The following is a 16,583-nucleotide window of genomic DNA, read 5'->3' as shown; positions in this document are numbered from 1 at the left end:
ATCTGGGACAGTAGTTCCCAAAGTTTTTTTCTCACCCGGACCACTTGAAAATCGCTGAAGGTGTTGCCGGATCACTTAATGATTCCCTTCCCCTGAATTTTATAAGCCTTCACTCTCTTTCTTTTCCTTCTCGCTGCTTCCTTCGCTTCTATGAAGCAACTCTCCACTCCTTTCCAAGTGCCTTTTCAGCCTCTTTCTCTGCTTGAGATTTTGCTGCCATGCCTTTATTTTTTCGAGTACAGCAGAGCATCCTCCCTGCTCCATCACCGGGGCCTAAGAAGGTTGGGGTCTAAGAATGATGGAGCAGCAGCTGTGTGCGCCCGCAATATTTGTCACTCACACATAGCTCTGCCACCCAGCAGAGTTGCTGCTGTGGGCCACCTGTATAAAGCTCATGGACCACAGCTGGTCCATGGACTGTGCTTTGGGAGCCTCAGATCTGGGACCTTTCAAAAAGCAGTATCCTCAGCTGTGCAGAAAAGCCAATGTGTGTTTCGTTTGTACAAAGGCAGGCTCTACTGAATGTTGGAGGCAGAGTCAGTGGGTGTACTCATTTGACACCTCATGTTGTTTGTGTGTAAAGCAGAGTTAAATGGCCAATTCATAGGTTTAGGTTTACTGTGGAAACCAAGTGATCTGTATGTGTGTGAGGTTTCCATAGCTGCTACCAGACCCAGCACCAGAACCCAAGGCAATGTAGGGGTCCCAACCCTGGGAGGGTTTGCTCCTGCCCACTCAGGCCCACTTCAAGCAATTGAATCTGCGAGCCACTGATTCTCACAATGCCTTTGAGTGACACCTACAACAGGAGCTTTGTAGGAAATTTAAAAGGCAGTTCCCACCGGGCTCTGAACAGAGCTCAGCTGCCTATGTTAGGGACCCACACAGTGTGATGCTGACATTCAATGCAGCAGTTCAAACAGTACAACTAGGGGTACCATGGGATTTTCAGGTTGGTCTAAGAGAGGAACAGGTATGCTAAGTGGAGGCTGAATTCTACCAATGTACAATATTGCTTTCACCTCTCACCTAGAAGGTTAGATTGAGGAGAGTCTGCTCTCAGAATGCAAGTTTTAAGCATATGTGCCGCCATCAGATGCACTTGCTCTCACCTATGCTGAGTGAACAGTGAGCTAAATGACCAGTTCACACAATGGTTAATTTTCATATCAAGCAATGACATTAGCATTGAAGCTTCTTCTCACTTCTGACAGACTCTGCACTCATCTTTAAACAAAGCTCTTTGTGACCCTCGCAAGTTATTGCAAGCAAATATGGTGAAACATGATAGTTGTATTTATTGCATGATAAACATAAATGAATTGTCCCCAGTAAATCATGTGTTGACATGCATAAACCCATCAGTAAGTATTAGAACTGGAGGACAAAGAGAAAATTATACACAGCAGCTTTCTTAACCAACTAAAAAGATTTCCCCTCTGCTTTCCACAATGCACAATTGACCTGTGGAATTGATTACTGCTGGAAGCTGCAACAGTAAGATGTGTAAAGATGTTTTTAAATAAAAAGGATTCATACTTATTGAAGACAGGGGAATTAACTGGGATAGGAAACAAGTGCACTTTCCTGGGAGAGGAATCCCAGGCTGCAACCCTATTATTATGAAGAGAAAAAATAGGCTAAATTGCATATCATGTTTGAAGATGTTTATAAAAGCTTCCTATAACTGTACAGGGTTGTCAATATCTTGTTAAGATATTGTAAAATTTTCTGGAGCCAATAATAATTCATTAATTCCATTTTTATCTTGCCTTTCCTTTAAGGAACTCAGAGCAGCACACATGGCTTCCGTCCCCCTTTTATCAATATGAAAGATCTGTGACTTAGGTTAGGCTTAGAGGTGGTGACAGTTGGGACACGGGTGGCGCTGTGGGTTAAACCACAGAGCCTAGGACTTGCTGATCAGAAGGTTGGCGGTTCGAATCCCCACGACGGGGTGAGCTCCTGTTGCTCGGTCCCTGCTCCTGCCAACCTAGCAGTTTGAAAGCATGTTAAAGTGCAAGTACATAAATAGGTACCGCTCCGGCGGGAAGGTAAATGGCATTTCCGTGTGCTGCTTTGGTTTGCCAGAAGCGGCTTAGTCATGCTGGCCACATGACCCGGAAGCTGTCTGCGGACAAACGGCGGCTCCCTCGGCCTATAGAGCGAGATGAGCGCGCAACCCCAGAGTCGGTCATGACTGGACCTAATGGTCAGGGGTCCCTTTACCTTTAGAGGTGGTGACTGGCACAAGGGGATCTGTGGGGATCTAAACCCAGCTCTCCAGGGTCCTAGTCTGACACTCTAGCCACTACATCACACTTCCCCTTAAAGACTCGGTTAGAACAGAATAAGCAACATTCTGAAAAGTGAGCTGCTGGCCCAGGCCTTCCTTTAGAAGAGAGAGAGAGAGAGAGAGAGAGAGAGAGAGAGAGAGAGAGAGAGAGAGAGAGAGAGAGAGAGAGAGAAGTCCCCTCCACAAATTATCCCCCATGCATTCATTAATTATACCTGTGTATAATTAACATGTACGCAAGCCATATTGCCATGCCTGGCTTTAGATACAAGCCAGACAGCCAGTAATGTAAGGCGCTTAAACAAAGGGAGCTAACAGAAACTAAAGGAGACCAGTTTTAAAAACAGACAAGACCTTTCTTCTTATTAAAAAAGAAAAAAAAAGAAAAGAACCAGAGAAATTAATGGGGGAGGAGGGGGGTGATTAGCTTCAGCAATGGAATGAACATATAGTAAGATGTTCAGTGCATTCATCCTCTTAAGGGTGAGTGTGTGTGACTTAATACCTTGAGCTTCCTGAAGCATCAATGTCTGTTTAATGTTTGTGTCATTACAGCTGTCCTTCTCCCCCCCACACCCCACACAGCTACATGCGAGTGTTTCATCATACCATCACTTGACTGCATCATATTCCCCCATCTGTTTATCATAACAATTATTTAAAGCAAAAGTTTTCAATCTTTTTGAGTCCAGAACTCCCTTAACCAACTACATTCTTTCTGCAGGAGCCCAGTTATGTCACCCCTTGCCTGCAGAGTTGGCAGTCTCTCACCCTTTTTCAAACACCCTCCCTTGTGGAGTGTGCCCTCAGTCTCCTCTCCTCTCTCCTCTCTCCTCTCTCCTCTCTCCTCTCTCCTCTCTCCTCTCTCCTCTCCTTGCTGCTGTCCCTGATCTCTGAGCTCCCCACCCGCTCCAGAGAGAGGTGTCTCTTAGAAGCACCATTGCCTGCAGAGCTTATAGCCAGGGCTGCTGCAAATAGCAGCTGTGCAAGCCTTGGGGAGGCAGAGAGACAAGAGGGCATCAGAGGAGGGAGGGAAGGAAAGAGGGACAGGTCAGCATTGCCCACGGCACCCCAGACCATCATTCAAGGCACCCCAGGGTGCCACGGCACACTGGTTGAAAACCACTGATTTAAAGGTACAGTGGTACCTCGGGTTACAGACGCTTCAGGTTACATATGCTTCAGGTTACAGACTCTGCTAACCCAGAAATAGTACCTCAGGTTAAGAACTTTGCTTCAGGATGAGAACAGAAATTGTGTGGCGGCAGCAGGAGGCCCCATTAGCTAAAGTGGTACCTCAGGTTAAGAACAGTTTCAGGTTAAGAACAGACCTCCAGAACGAATTAAGTCAAGCAAAACCTACAAAATGTGCCTGGTGATCCCAGACTGTTGCCACTGACCAGCTTCCCAAATAACTAAAACCTGCCATACGACCCCCTTCCAGCCTGTGGTAGGAATAGAGTAGTGGCTGAGGCATATAAAGCTGATTTCAGTTCTTTCCCAGAAATGCCTTCATTCCATCACCACCATTAAATTCTATCAACCGGGGAGTTCATACAGGATGCTGAAGACTGCTCAGCCTGTTCTTTTGCTGCAGAGAGAGTCTCAAGGGTCACAAATCTTCCTTGTTTCAACACCACTTAAAAATTAAAAGAAGAAAATAACCTTCTCTGCACCGGGCCTAAGGTTAATTGTTCGGAATCTGTCACTGCCACAGAACTTAATTAAAGTTATTTGTTGTTACTTTAAAATATGCTGGTTTGGCACTCCTTCCGGGACAGCGACTGGCGTCCAAGTGGTGGCTTGGAAGCTTCCATTAACCCTGCAGTGCCTGGGCTTCCCTCCACCTTCCACACTACTTCTGTTTACCAACAAATTTAAACTAGGGTTACCGAACCATTTTTTTAAAAAAAAAACTGGCAAGATTTCCTGGGTGACAGGCAGATATGGAACAGGAGAAGTATTTCTCAGTGCTGCACCTCTGTGGTGGGGCAGGGCAGAATCTTCATCTGCTGAATTTATTCTTGGCAATCAGGTTTTAAAAGGCACAGAAGCCTTTCCAGGAGAGAAAAAATAATGTCAACCTTAGTGCTACTTCGCTCCCCCTCTTGCAATTATAATAGCTTTGTGTTGGCATTGGGGGCTCATAGGAAACCAGTTCCTGCTCAGTGTGTTCCTCTTTGCTATGGTTCCTCCCTCAGGCACCCTAGAGTCTGCCATACACCAGGGAAGGCACAGCTCTCTCTCCTTCATTTGAATCAGTTTTCCTCTGGGCAGTGGACCAAAATAAGCATTGCCATAATAACTGTCTGTTTTGTCTTAGTTACACTTGGAGGAGCTTGAAAAAGTTTTTAATCATGCCCTAGGGAGGCTCACTATGGTAATAATGTTTAAGAGCCGTTGTTCAAGCTTTAAAAAAAAAAGGAAAAAAGCCTTTAACGTATTTCCCTCATTTTCAGTCTTTAATTCAATAACCGCAACAGGAGGGGGGTGAAAAAAATGAGAGAAAAATGAACACAGAGATATTGTGCGGGCTTTGGACTAGCCACTTGCAGGGGGTGTGTGCGTGTGTGGAAAGGCATCATTTAGGATGTGTACCACGTGGAACCTTCTAGAACAGTTGTTTAATCGAAGCATCCTCACCGAAAGGGGACCATATATCACATCTCTTTGCTCTGGGTTTCATCACTTATCCAGCTACACAGCAGTTTGCCAAAAAAGAAATATAGGCCAGGGAGTCAGAGATTTCCACCTCATAGCTAGAAACATAGATTTATGACTCAATGCATATGGATCAGCCTTTGGGGGAAAACAGCCATTTTATCCTATGACAGGCCATAGTTTCAGTGTCAAGACTGGAGCACAGATGGAGGAAGCAGTGAGTGCATTACTCCATTAACAGAAGCCAAGGAACTGCTCCTGGTTTCCTTCAGGGCAGAACGTCCTTTCTGGCAAGAGTCAACAAAGCAAAACAGCCAATTAATTCAGATGAGATGCATTGTCTTATAAACACTGGTCACATTTTCTTCTTGTCTTGTAAAAAAGAAGAGCTTGGAGGATCCAGGTTCTGTTGTTGGGTCACAGAGATGAAATGGGATCAGGTGTGACTATTGAGCTTCCAGACTTCCCAGTCATACTCACTTGTGGAACTCATAGCAGAAAATGGAAGCTAGTTTTTTAAATGAAATCCATCTAGGTCAGAACCATCTTCTCTGATTGACAGCAGCTCTCCATGGTCTAAAGAAGAGGACTCTCCCCTTATTTGCTTTCTGATCCATAGCTATCTGATCCTTTAATTGAAGATGCCAAGGTTCAATGCTTTAAGTTTCAAGAACATGACTTGGAACACTTCTCTTAAAAAAACAATAAAAAATGAAATATGTCTGTGGTGATTTTGAAAAGTGCTTCAGATTCACTCTTCACACAGCACAATTCTAGGATTTCTTCTCCCACTACATACCTGTTTGTCAATGATTGTCCACTAAATAGTGCCATCTACTGGCAATCTCTTCAATCACATTGCAATCTTCTGTTTGTGTTGCTTGAAGCTGAAAACCTTTGAAACTGATGGATGCGGTTTTTCCATCCATCAGTGTGTTGGAAACATCTATTTGCATTTTGTGCTGGCAGAAAATAATAATAGTAATAGTGATAGTAATAGTAATAAATAAATAAAATACTACTACTACTACTACTACTACTACTACTACTACTACATTATTTATACCCTGCCCATCTGGCTGGGTTTCCCCAGCCACTCTGGGCGGCTCCCAACAGAATATTAAAAATAGAATCAAACATTAAAAACTTCCCTAAACAAGGCTCCCTTTAGATGTCTTCTAAAAGTCAGATAGTTGTTTATTTCCTTGACATCTGATGGGAGGGTGTTCCACAGGGTGGAACCGAGAAGGCCCTCTGCCTGGTTCCCTGTAACTTCGCTTCTCGCAGAGAGGGAACTTCCAGAAGGCCCTCGGCGCTGGACCTCAGTGTCTAGAAATTTTTTCCTTTGGATTCTCCATCCTTTACAAGGTTCGTGTTGGAAACCCACATAGTCCAAAGAAAAATTGCCTCCTTCTTGCCTCCCTGTCCACTCTGGTCCACTCTGCCATCCTGGCCTTCCAGATAAATGTTACGAATACAGAAATACATGGTTAGACTTACTCCTGGAAGTGGTACATATCTGTACCTGCACTAGGTAGAGAGTACAGTGATAGTAGGGAAGAATCTTTCTGTCTCTGCCAGGCTGGAGATTAAGTCATGCAGGATAAACTCATAAGTTACACCTGGTCCTTTGTATTCACTGGTCATTAGAAGTCTATCTTTGCTGTAGCAGGTTTTCTGTAAAGAAAACCTCTCTTCCAGCATCCCCAACCATTTCCTCCTTCGATCAACAACATTCCTGTCAAGCTGCCCTCCTTGTTGGCTGTCTTATGTTGTATATTTTCCAATCTCCAAGGGCTTGTTAAAATACTCTTCACTGGAAGCATATAGAATGTTTTCAGACACTCCTTCTTGGATTGCCTGCTATTTCATGGGGAGGGAATGGGGGGGTTCATCATATATAAGATGATATTATAGCTCATGGGAGCTAAATGTGGATAAGCTAGAGAAGGGAATGCAGGGTTTTGCCACTTTCCCATCTCCATCATCTATTTGGATGGTGATTACATCCAAATATCTAAAGAGCAATGGCAGGTGGCCCACCAACAAGCACTCTGAATCGCCACATTATATCACAGAATATTTGGCATCTTCCTCTTGCATCTTATTTCAAATATTCTTCTTAAAATTCCCCATCAGCTTTAACCAGAGGCTCCGCTCTGTAGCCGTAAGTGACATGCCCATTTCCCGCTTGAATACTTACTTTCTAATTTCAGTTAAAAGAATAAGCCACTTTATCTCTGTCTCTTGCTGGCACTTATTCTGTCTGGCAAATAAAATGGGGAAGGGGGAAAACACCTTTTGCAGTTGAAGCAAAGGGGCCTCATGGGTGAGGGGGGCTGAGGGGGGCTTCAATAATTCACAAGGCTGCAGCATACTGAGTGAGCAAGCTCTGGTGGGTTTTAATAAATGCAGCTATAATGTGACATCCAATTTATTATTAAACTTTAAAAAGGAGAGGAAACGGCAGAGTTTAATAAAAACGTTCAAATGCCTGATATTAGTCATGGCAAATGGATGAAGGCTGTGGATTTGGCTGAGGGTTTTAATGAATAATATCTAAGTTGGTCCCCTGATACATGCAAGGGAAAGGAAGGATATAGTGGCAGGAATGTGGTGGGGGCAGGGAGGAGAGGCCTGGTCTCTTTGATACTAGCGTTCTCCATAATGTGGGCTGGACAAAATAACTGTTAGGTGGATTTATAGCTGGTTGACTGACTGAGCCCAAAGAGTGCCCATTCATGGTTCCTCATCATTGAGAAAAGTGGCACATGGGGTGCTGTAGGGTTCTGTCCTGAGCCTTGTTGTTGTTCAATGTCTTTATAAACAACTTGAATGAAGGAATTGAAGGGATGTTCATCAAATTAGCAGATGACACCAAACTGTGAGGGGTAGCTAATACAGCAGAAGACAGAATCAGGATTCCAGATGACCTTAACAGATTGGAGAACTGGGCCAAAACGAACAAAATGAAATTCAGTAGAGAGAAATGTCAGGTTCTACACTTAGGCAGGAAGACCCAGCTGAACAAATATAAGATGGGGACACCTGGCTTGTCAGTAGAACATGTGAAAGGGATCTAGGGTCTTAGGAGGTCACATGTATTGACAATGTGATGCAGCAGCAAAAAAAGTGACTGCTACTGCAGTTTGCATCAACAGAGGTATAGTGTCCAGATCAAGGGAAGTCATAGTACTGCTCTACTCTGTCTTGGTCAGAACCCACCTGGAGTACTGTCTGGGCACCAGAGTTTATGAATGATATTGACAAGCTGAAATATGTGCAGAGGAGGGCTACCAGGATGATCAAGTGTCTGGAAACCAAGCCTTATGAGGAACGGTTGAAGGAGCTGGGTATGTTAAGCCTGGAAAAGAGGAGACTGACAGAAGATATGATAGCCATCTTCAAACATCTAAGGGGATGTCACATGGAAGATGGAGCAAGTTTGTTTTCTTCCAACTCTACAATTCTATGATCCTGTGTTTGAAACTGTTTTCCCTGCTGGCTCTTGCCACAGATCGGGCTGCTAATCCAGAATTTTACCCCTCTAGTCTTGAACTCAGGTTTGGCCATGACCGGATAACCACACCACCAAGGAATTAAGCTTGAAAAGTTGTAAAATGTTGCTGTCAGCTTAATACTGTTTTGAAATCATGCCACTATACATTACACAAAACTGGTGCATCATGCACAAACAACTTTTCTACATTAAAATGAATGAAAATCAGCAATGAAGTAGAGCAAAGTTAAATCCTTTTTAAGTGCTTTGAATCACTGTCAAAACCAACAGATTTAAGCACTATGTTGACTCTCCCCTTGAAAGCAATAGAGCTTCAAAATACTTGTTTTAGTCTATCTCCATCATTCTCCTAAAGAATGTGACAATAGAGTAAGCAGCCATAATTCATCTGCTCAATCTGACATGATGCTTTGCAAGATTTAGAGAACTATGATCATTCCAAAGTGAATTGGGTCTGTCACATTTTCAACCTTGCAGTCACATTCCACTTGAGGAAAACTCTACAACATGCTATCAGTCCGTTTCAAGTAATGGCTGAATAGTTGAGGCAAAATGAAGTGAATCTGACAATGGGGTTGGATGCCAATGAAGAACTCATACAGAAATGCCTAGAGTGAAATTGGGGTGCTCCGAGGACAAGCACCCATGGTCCTAACATGGGAAATTGAAAGGATATGCTTACTTAGATAATGCAGGGCTTATGTTGCTAGACGGCTAAGGGAGGAACGGCTGAGGAACGGCTAAGGGAGCTGGGCATGTTTAGCCTGGAGAAGAGGAGGTTAAGGGGTGATATGATAGCCATGTTCAAATATATAAAAGGATGTCACATAGAGAAGGGAGAAAGGTTGTTTTCTGCTGCTCCAGAGAAGCGGACACGGAGCAATGGATCCAAACTACAAGAAAGAAGATTCCACCTAAACATTAGGAAGAACTTCCTGACAGTAAGAGCTGTTCGACAGTGGAATTTGCTGCCAAGGAGTGTGGTGGAGTCTCCTTCTTTGGAGGTCTTTAAGCAGAGGCTTGACAACCATATGTCAGGAGTGCTCTGATGGTGTTTCCTGCTTGGCAGGGGGTTGGACTCGATGGCCCTTGTGGTCTCTTCCAACTCTATGATTCTATGATTCTAGACCCTCATCTCAGAAAAAGAGCAAAACACCACCAGCATAACACTAGGTGAAGAGATTCACACTGCAAGTGTACTTTGACCAAAATAAAAGTGGGCGTTCCTACCACATTATCCTTGCATTCATCTGCACTGCAATCTATTGCAGCTCAAGATTACAGCGGCTTCACAATCTTTGTATATTTTATAGAATCCCTTAAGTGATTCAGCGTGGTGCATTGCGCAATAGCCAGGCTCTAATCCTTCCTTAGTCATGAAGCTCACTTAAACCTTGACTACCAGTAGCCAGTCCAAACAAATGGCTTCTCGTGGTTTTTCTAAATGTTCTAGCTAGGATAGCAAGTCTCAAAGGGGAAGGGAGGTCTTAAATATGGAGCAGCCATGAAAAATGCTTCTTCTCTATGATCTAAACATGGCACATTGATAGTCTTACTGAGAGGCAATTGTAATTTGTCTTGGAGATTGGACATGGAGGGAAGTGACCATCAAGCTGCTACATATAGAACCTATATGGCGGATTCACCTTTTCTTTTCATTGATACGCCCCCCCCCCACCGTTTTCCATGGAATGATGTGTTGTTTGTAACATATGTTATTTATTTTGAGTTCTTCCAGATTCAGAATAATTTTATATCAGCACTTGAATAACAGGTGGTGCCCTTTAATACCAGCACTGATTAGGGCAGTCATGACACAGTTATTATACAGTAAATTACCAAATGAAATTGTAACCATAAAGATCATTATTTCTCTTCAAGACCTGTGTTACTGTCTAGGTCAAACTTGCTAAGAGAAATGTGGCACAGCTGATTTTTGTCTTTCCTGGAGGGAAATGTACTCTAAGTGGTGATAGGATACAGGGCAATAAATTGTCAGTGGACAAAAAGGAGAAGCCCGTATTTGCATGTGGTTTGGCTTAGGAGTCAGCTAGGAGTACACCCATTCATAAAATCAGTAGTAGCTCTGGCTTCAGTCATTTTTGACCCTCAGCTCCAGGTTATCTCCTTGAGTAATGGGACTGTTTTGTGGAGAAAGAGCTTATCAGAAAGCAGCTTAGCTGCTTGTTGTCTTTCCTCACATTCATTTCCACCCTAGCCATTGCTATCTGTTACTGTCCTGGTCTGTAGTTGCCTTTGCCTAAGGTCTGTCACTTCGTTAAGATTAGGCATTTCTCTTGCTCCTGGCCTGCTTTGAACTGCATAGAAAAACCACAGCTAGGTTCAAAGCAGGTGATATACTTACAAAACATGTTAGGTAGAGAGGCAATTTAAACCTGCAATTAATTTGAAAGAGTTGCATCTCATCGCTTGAGCATAAAGGGGCAAAACAGGAAAAAAAGAGCAGCAGCAGCACTGGCATGTTGAACCACGTCTTTTTAAATAATTATTGACAAAATGTAAGAATATAGCCAATATATTGCCTGGGATCATAGTACTTGGGAACATTTAATGGTGTGATCCTACTGATGTATCTCACTGGCAATTGAGGAATGCTGCTAATGCTACAAATGGTTCTAAGAGATAGTCAACATTCAAATGAGCTTTGTATCATTCCTAAGGAGTTTAACCAATGAGAGTTTGCTTTTCCTCCCAAGAAGAATGGTACAAATCTTACTCACCTTAGACATTGTCATTGCTCTATTGTGCCAATGTTTACAATTCTCTGAATGTTTAAACATGACATTTTAAATGTTGCTTTATTCTATCTGTTTTTGAAGGTTGTTAACATCTATCCCTATACTCTGCTTTTGGGGGCACCACTTCCTAATCTTAAATCTGTACAAATAAAAGAATAAAAAGCAAAAGATTTCTAACTAGGTAACTGCACTCTGAGACAGTTGCACAGCAATTAGAATATACAGACAAATATCCTAGCTAGCAGATCACTCTTGTTTTCTGCATGATAATTCATTAATTTGCCATTAAGCCAAAATTACATGGAAATTAATTTAATCAGAGTACATCTATGCAGTCCCAGTAGACAAAAGAACAACTACATCCAGTAAAACCCTGAGTCCCCTCTCCATATTCTGGTTCCCCTTACCACTTGCCTGGACTTTTTAAATCTGCCAACTGTGAAGAGGAAAACCCAGCCACTTCCTCTTGTTAACAGCTGACAAGGAACAGATCGCACACTGGGGCAAAACTGGATAGCATTCTGTGCAGTGATGGGGATGAGCAACAGGCAGGTCTGGCAGCTAAAGCAGCACTACAAGAAGAAGAAGAGTTTGGATTTGATATCCCGCCTTTCACTCCCTTTAAGGAGTCTCAAAGTGGCTAACATTCTCCTTTCCCTTCCTCCCCCACAACAAACACTCTGTGAGGTGAGTGGGGCTGAGAGACTTCAAAGAAGTGTGACTAGCCCAAGGTCACCCAGCAGCTGCATGTGGAGGAGCGGAGACGCGAACCCGGTTCCCCAGATTACGAGACTACCGCTTTTAACCACTACACCACTCCAGAACAGATCCAAATGGGGATTTGTCCGGCCCTTGGGACATCTCTTCCTGGCAAGTGCTGCAAAGAGATATCACAAGGTGATTGCTTTAGAGTTTTTGGAAGCACATCCCCTTCACTGCACCAACAAACCTGGCATGGATGGCCTCCCAAACCCATGTGAACTGAAGCAAACTGAGTAAGAAGAATGCCCTGAAAGCAACAGGACAGCTCCTTAGAAATAGGCCATTCGAATGCATCAAGTGATGCTCGTAGTTAGGAAAGATCATCAAGCTCAAAAACACATACAACACAGATAATTAAGAAGAAGGTTTTGGATTTTTCAAGATTGCTGTTAGATTGCTAACAAGTAAGCTAGTAATTTTGGAGTTGTGATACTTCCCATATATCAACAGACCACCCCACTCATCTTTTTTTGAATTATTCCTTTATATAGATGCTTGAGAAAAGGTGCTGGTAACGGCAACATTTTGGCTGGTCTGTTGAATCTCTTTTCTTTTACTTGTCGAAGTTTGTCTTGCTCGGTGCTTTCTTCTTCTCCTCCAGGAAGTACTCAAGGGTATGCAGTACTGGCACCTCTTTTTGTTGTTGTTAAAAATGTGGCACTTACTGTAACAGCTTCATGGTGAGTACAGCAACTATTTTTCTAGAAAAAAGCACTGCCTATAAGTCAATACATAACTCTTCCCAAAACTACCAATTTCCTTCATAAAAAGTAAATGAAAGCCAACTCAGTTCACAAGGGTGCACTCTTATGTGGGCCTGAACAAAGTTTTGGGGGAATTGGGCCAGAGTTAGGACAGTTGGGGTCAGAGTAAGAAGCTACATTGTCATACATTCCAAGCAATCATGCAACACGTAAAACAGCCTGTGACCTTTTCATCGCCTAAAGTCTATATTAGCACAGGAGAATACATAACTAGCATTTTTTCCCCTTATTGTAAAGACTAAAGCACAGGCTGAAGGAGCATCTGTCTCTCTCCTTGCCAGTTCCTTGTGTCTTTCTGGCAAAACAGATGAAATTGTGCCCCTCACACTGAGGCCTGAGGGGATAGAAATCTGATAGGCCTGAGTACTGCTGTAGTAAAGGCTCATCTTTTAAAGCAGAATCCTGTGGGAGTTGGTGGGTGGGAGAGAGAAAGAAAGAAGGCCTTCAAGGTGGGGGACACACTACTGTCCTCTCACAATGGCTATGCTGATTTAGTTTAAGTCTCCCCTGACCATGAACTTGCAAATGGTCCTTATGTTCTTTTTTAATTAAAGTTTGAAGGGTTTTGCACAAGGTAGCAGCATATGGGCCTTTCAAAAAAGGGAATTTATCTGTTTCAGACTGGCCAGATTTTAGGTGGAAATGTGGTTGATCCAGTAGCAATGAAAGAAGGACAAGAATAAATGAAGTTTGGTAATAAAGTCTCACTAGTCTTCTGAAGGTACAGGATAGGACCTACTTGTTAGGAACTCGAAAGAAATCTAGCCCTTCAGTGGACAAAGAAATACAAATATTTCTCCCATGTTTCAGAGTGAAACACTTGAATTTCAGAGATTTCCAGATTAGCAATTTGCTTGGACTCTGGTCTTCAGAGCAGAGAAACTTAGTGCTGACAAGTTTTTGCATAATAAAACTAAATAAATCACAGTGTTTGAAAGAGGGCTCATTCACACTTCCCCTTGCCTTGTGCGTAGAAAAAGCATGGATCTGAGTGGTTTTCTGCGTTTCCCATCATCTGGCCATTATGTAGTCCTATGACATCTGGAGGGCAGCATGTTGGCTACCTTGAGTTATGCCACCATTGCTCTCCTGTTTATATGCCAACAAGGCTCCCTCCCCCCATATTTCTGAAAGCCTATGGAGATTAAAGAGGAACTCCTAGTGCTCAGCAGCAGGTTCTGTGGGACTGCTGCCTCCACAGCATAAAGTATCTGATAAGTGTTGAAAATAGGTGTCCAACAGGGGGACACACTCACAGAAGCTTCTCAGCTGTTAATTCACCAATCCGGATATATTCCAGAACTAGAAGAGTTAATGTTTCTGCACAGGAGCCCCCACTCTCCAGTGCTCTTAGCTCCTCTCAAATGATGTAGCCAGGCCTGGAGTTCATGGGAGCTGTACCTGTGCTTTGTCTTCATCTGTCACCTCTACTGACAGTCAGATCCATCTTAAATTGGGAGAGAGTCGGGGTGGAGGGAAGCAATAATTAGCCTCTGTGCAGTTTGCTCTGCTGAAATACTGTAGCCCAATGATGCACAAGGAGACAGTCCTGACACTTTTATTGCTGCCCGGCTGTCCCTATTCATCCTCCGTGTAGGAGGGGATTCTTTAGAGCTGTGCTGCCTAGGATAGAGACCCAGAAAGGGCTTCAGTTTGTTAGAGAAAAGGCTGCCACTGATTCATCATCACCAGGGGATCCAGAACACGTTGCCCAAACACTCTACAATTCTGCAACAGTACAACTTAACATTCTGTGATGAGAATAATTATGTAAACAGACCTCTTTTTGCATCCCCATGCCCTTTTATTGAGAAAGCATACATTTATTTTTATATGAAATATTTCAATTGCAAACTCCCCCCCCCAAAAAAAAAACCCACAGCACTGTGGAGATGAGGGTTGCAGAACTTGAGGTTGTTGTTTTTTTGGCAGGGACTGGAGTGCACAAAGAAGAAACTGGGAAAACCAAAGAGTGCATGATGGGTGAGTTTCAGAAAACAGAATGCTGTAGTCTCTTTTTCTGACCACTGGAAAGCCTGCAGAAAGGACAAGTGTAATCTTATTTACCTAGGAATAAATCCCACTACTTCTAAACCGCTTAATTAACTACTAGCTATTTTTGTCAAAAAAACACACAACCACACAGTTTTCTGGACCAGTTTTTCAGATTATGTATCAGGTGAAGGATAACAGAACAAGAGTTCATGCCTCTTCTCACCAAAGGTCTGAAGATTTTGAAATTCAAGGTGCTTAGATTTAGAAGAATTAAATTAAACCCACCTGCATATCAGCTCAGCCCCACTCAGCAAGCCACTTCTAGAATATACAAAGTCTCTTTTGTGTAAAATCTTTATGAACTCTACTGTCATTACTCCCCCCTGGGGTGGATAACCTTAAGCTGGGGTCTGACTGTGGCCCTCTAGGTGTCTCTAGGTCAAGAGCACTGTGTAAAATGATAATCAGGACAATAACAAAGAAGGAAAAACTAAAAAAAAAAGGCAATTGGATTCAGAGAATAAATGAAGACAATACCATCAGCCAATATCAGTTATTCTTAAATCACCATGAGTTTGAAGTGGAATAAAAGTTGTTTTCTTTATTAGAAGTGAATTCAATAAAAATTACTAAAATGACACCATGTTTTTTTTCCAAATTTGTCTGACTCCTTTGCTTTTCATAATGCTTTCATTTTATGTGCTATTTTCCCATATATATGGTTGACTAGATTTCTTGGAATCAAACTTCCGATAAACCCAAATGGGAAGCTTTCCAATATTTTGCTATTGTTAATCTAGCAGCTGTCAATTTGTGTCAAATCTTACCTGCTCAACCCTGCAGTAGTGTGAAGGAAGCTACAGGTAGGATTATGACAGATAGAAAGACAAAAGCAGAATTTGGTTCTGAATGCTAAGACTTGTTTTGTTCTGGGGAAACCATTTGAACTTGCTTCCAGGCATCAAAACATTTTGGGCAAGCACTGTTCAACAGTCTCGTTTAGGGAACATAGAAGAAGGGAAAATATGGCAGAAGTAAAGATCTTGTAAACTCTGGTATCTTTTTGCTCTGTATATTCTTTGTCTTACATGGGACCTTTGCAACAAAGATGGAAATTGAGATAATACATTCCCTATCACTCTCCTTTCCTTGAGTCAGCATAATTGAATTGTTATCCAATTAGCACTTTCTTCAAGAGTATAGTTTTGCTCAACAACAGCTATGTTTAATGTTATAAGGAGTACCTGTGCCTAATGAACAGACCTGTGTGGTCTGAAGTGTACCAGAAAATATTTTTTTTTTTTACACTGCAGCCCTTTTGAAAAAGAATCTAATCGTGGTAGCTGTCCACAGTGCTGAAACATGAGACACTCTACCCCTAATGGAAGCCTTGAACGTCTCTCAACAAAAATGTTCTTCATGTAGTTTGATTAGAACACATAGTGCTAATTCATAGTTTTTGGAGAGGGTTATCTTGAACAGTGCTGAGCCAAAAGAGGGAGACACATCTTGCAAACATTTCAGCACACTACAAAAACTTCGTTCCTCTTTGTGGGGGTTTTGCAGCAGAAGCCCTCTAATGCATTTTAAATGGATTTTTACATCCTAAAATAAAGTATTGTTTTAGCCTGTTCACAGTCAGCATACTCTGCTTCTCTTAAAACTGAGAATATTCAGTGACAGTTTCCTTAATTCAGAGACAGGGGATTTTTGCATTTGTTTGGCTAAGCATATAACCACACAACCTCTCAGGAAGGAAAGTTAATTCCCAGAATCCCCCTTTCTCAAGAGCATCCTGTAAAAAACTGTTTCCTGGCAACACAACA

The sequence above is a fragment of the Podarcis melisellensis genome (assembly GCF_964234715.1).
Source record: "Podarcis melisellensis genome assembly, chromosome: 5".
Classification (NCBI taxonomy): domain Eukaryota; kingdom Metazoa; phylum Chordata; class Lepidosauria; order Squamata; family Lacertidae; genus Podarcis; species Podarcis melisellensis.
The sequence above is the reverse complement of the archived record's forward strand: the minus strand, read 5'-3'. Positions refer to the sequence as shown.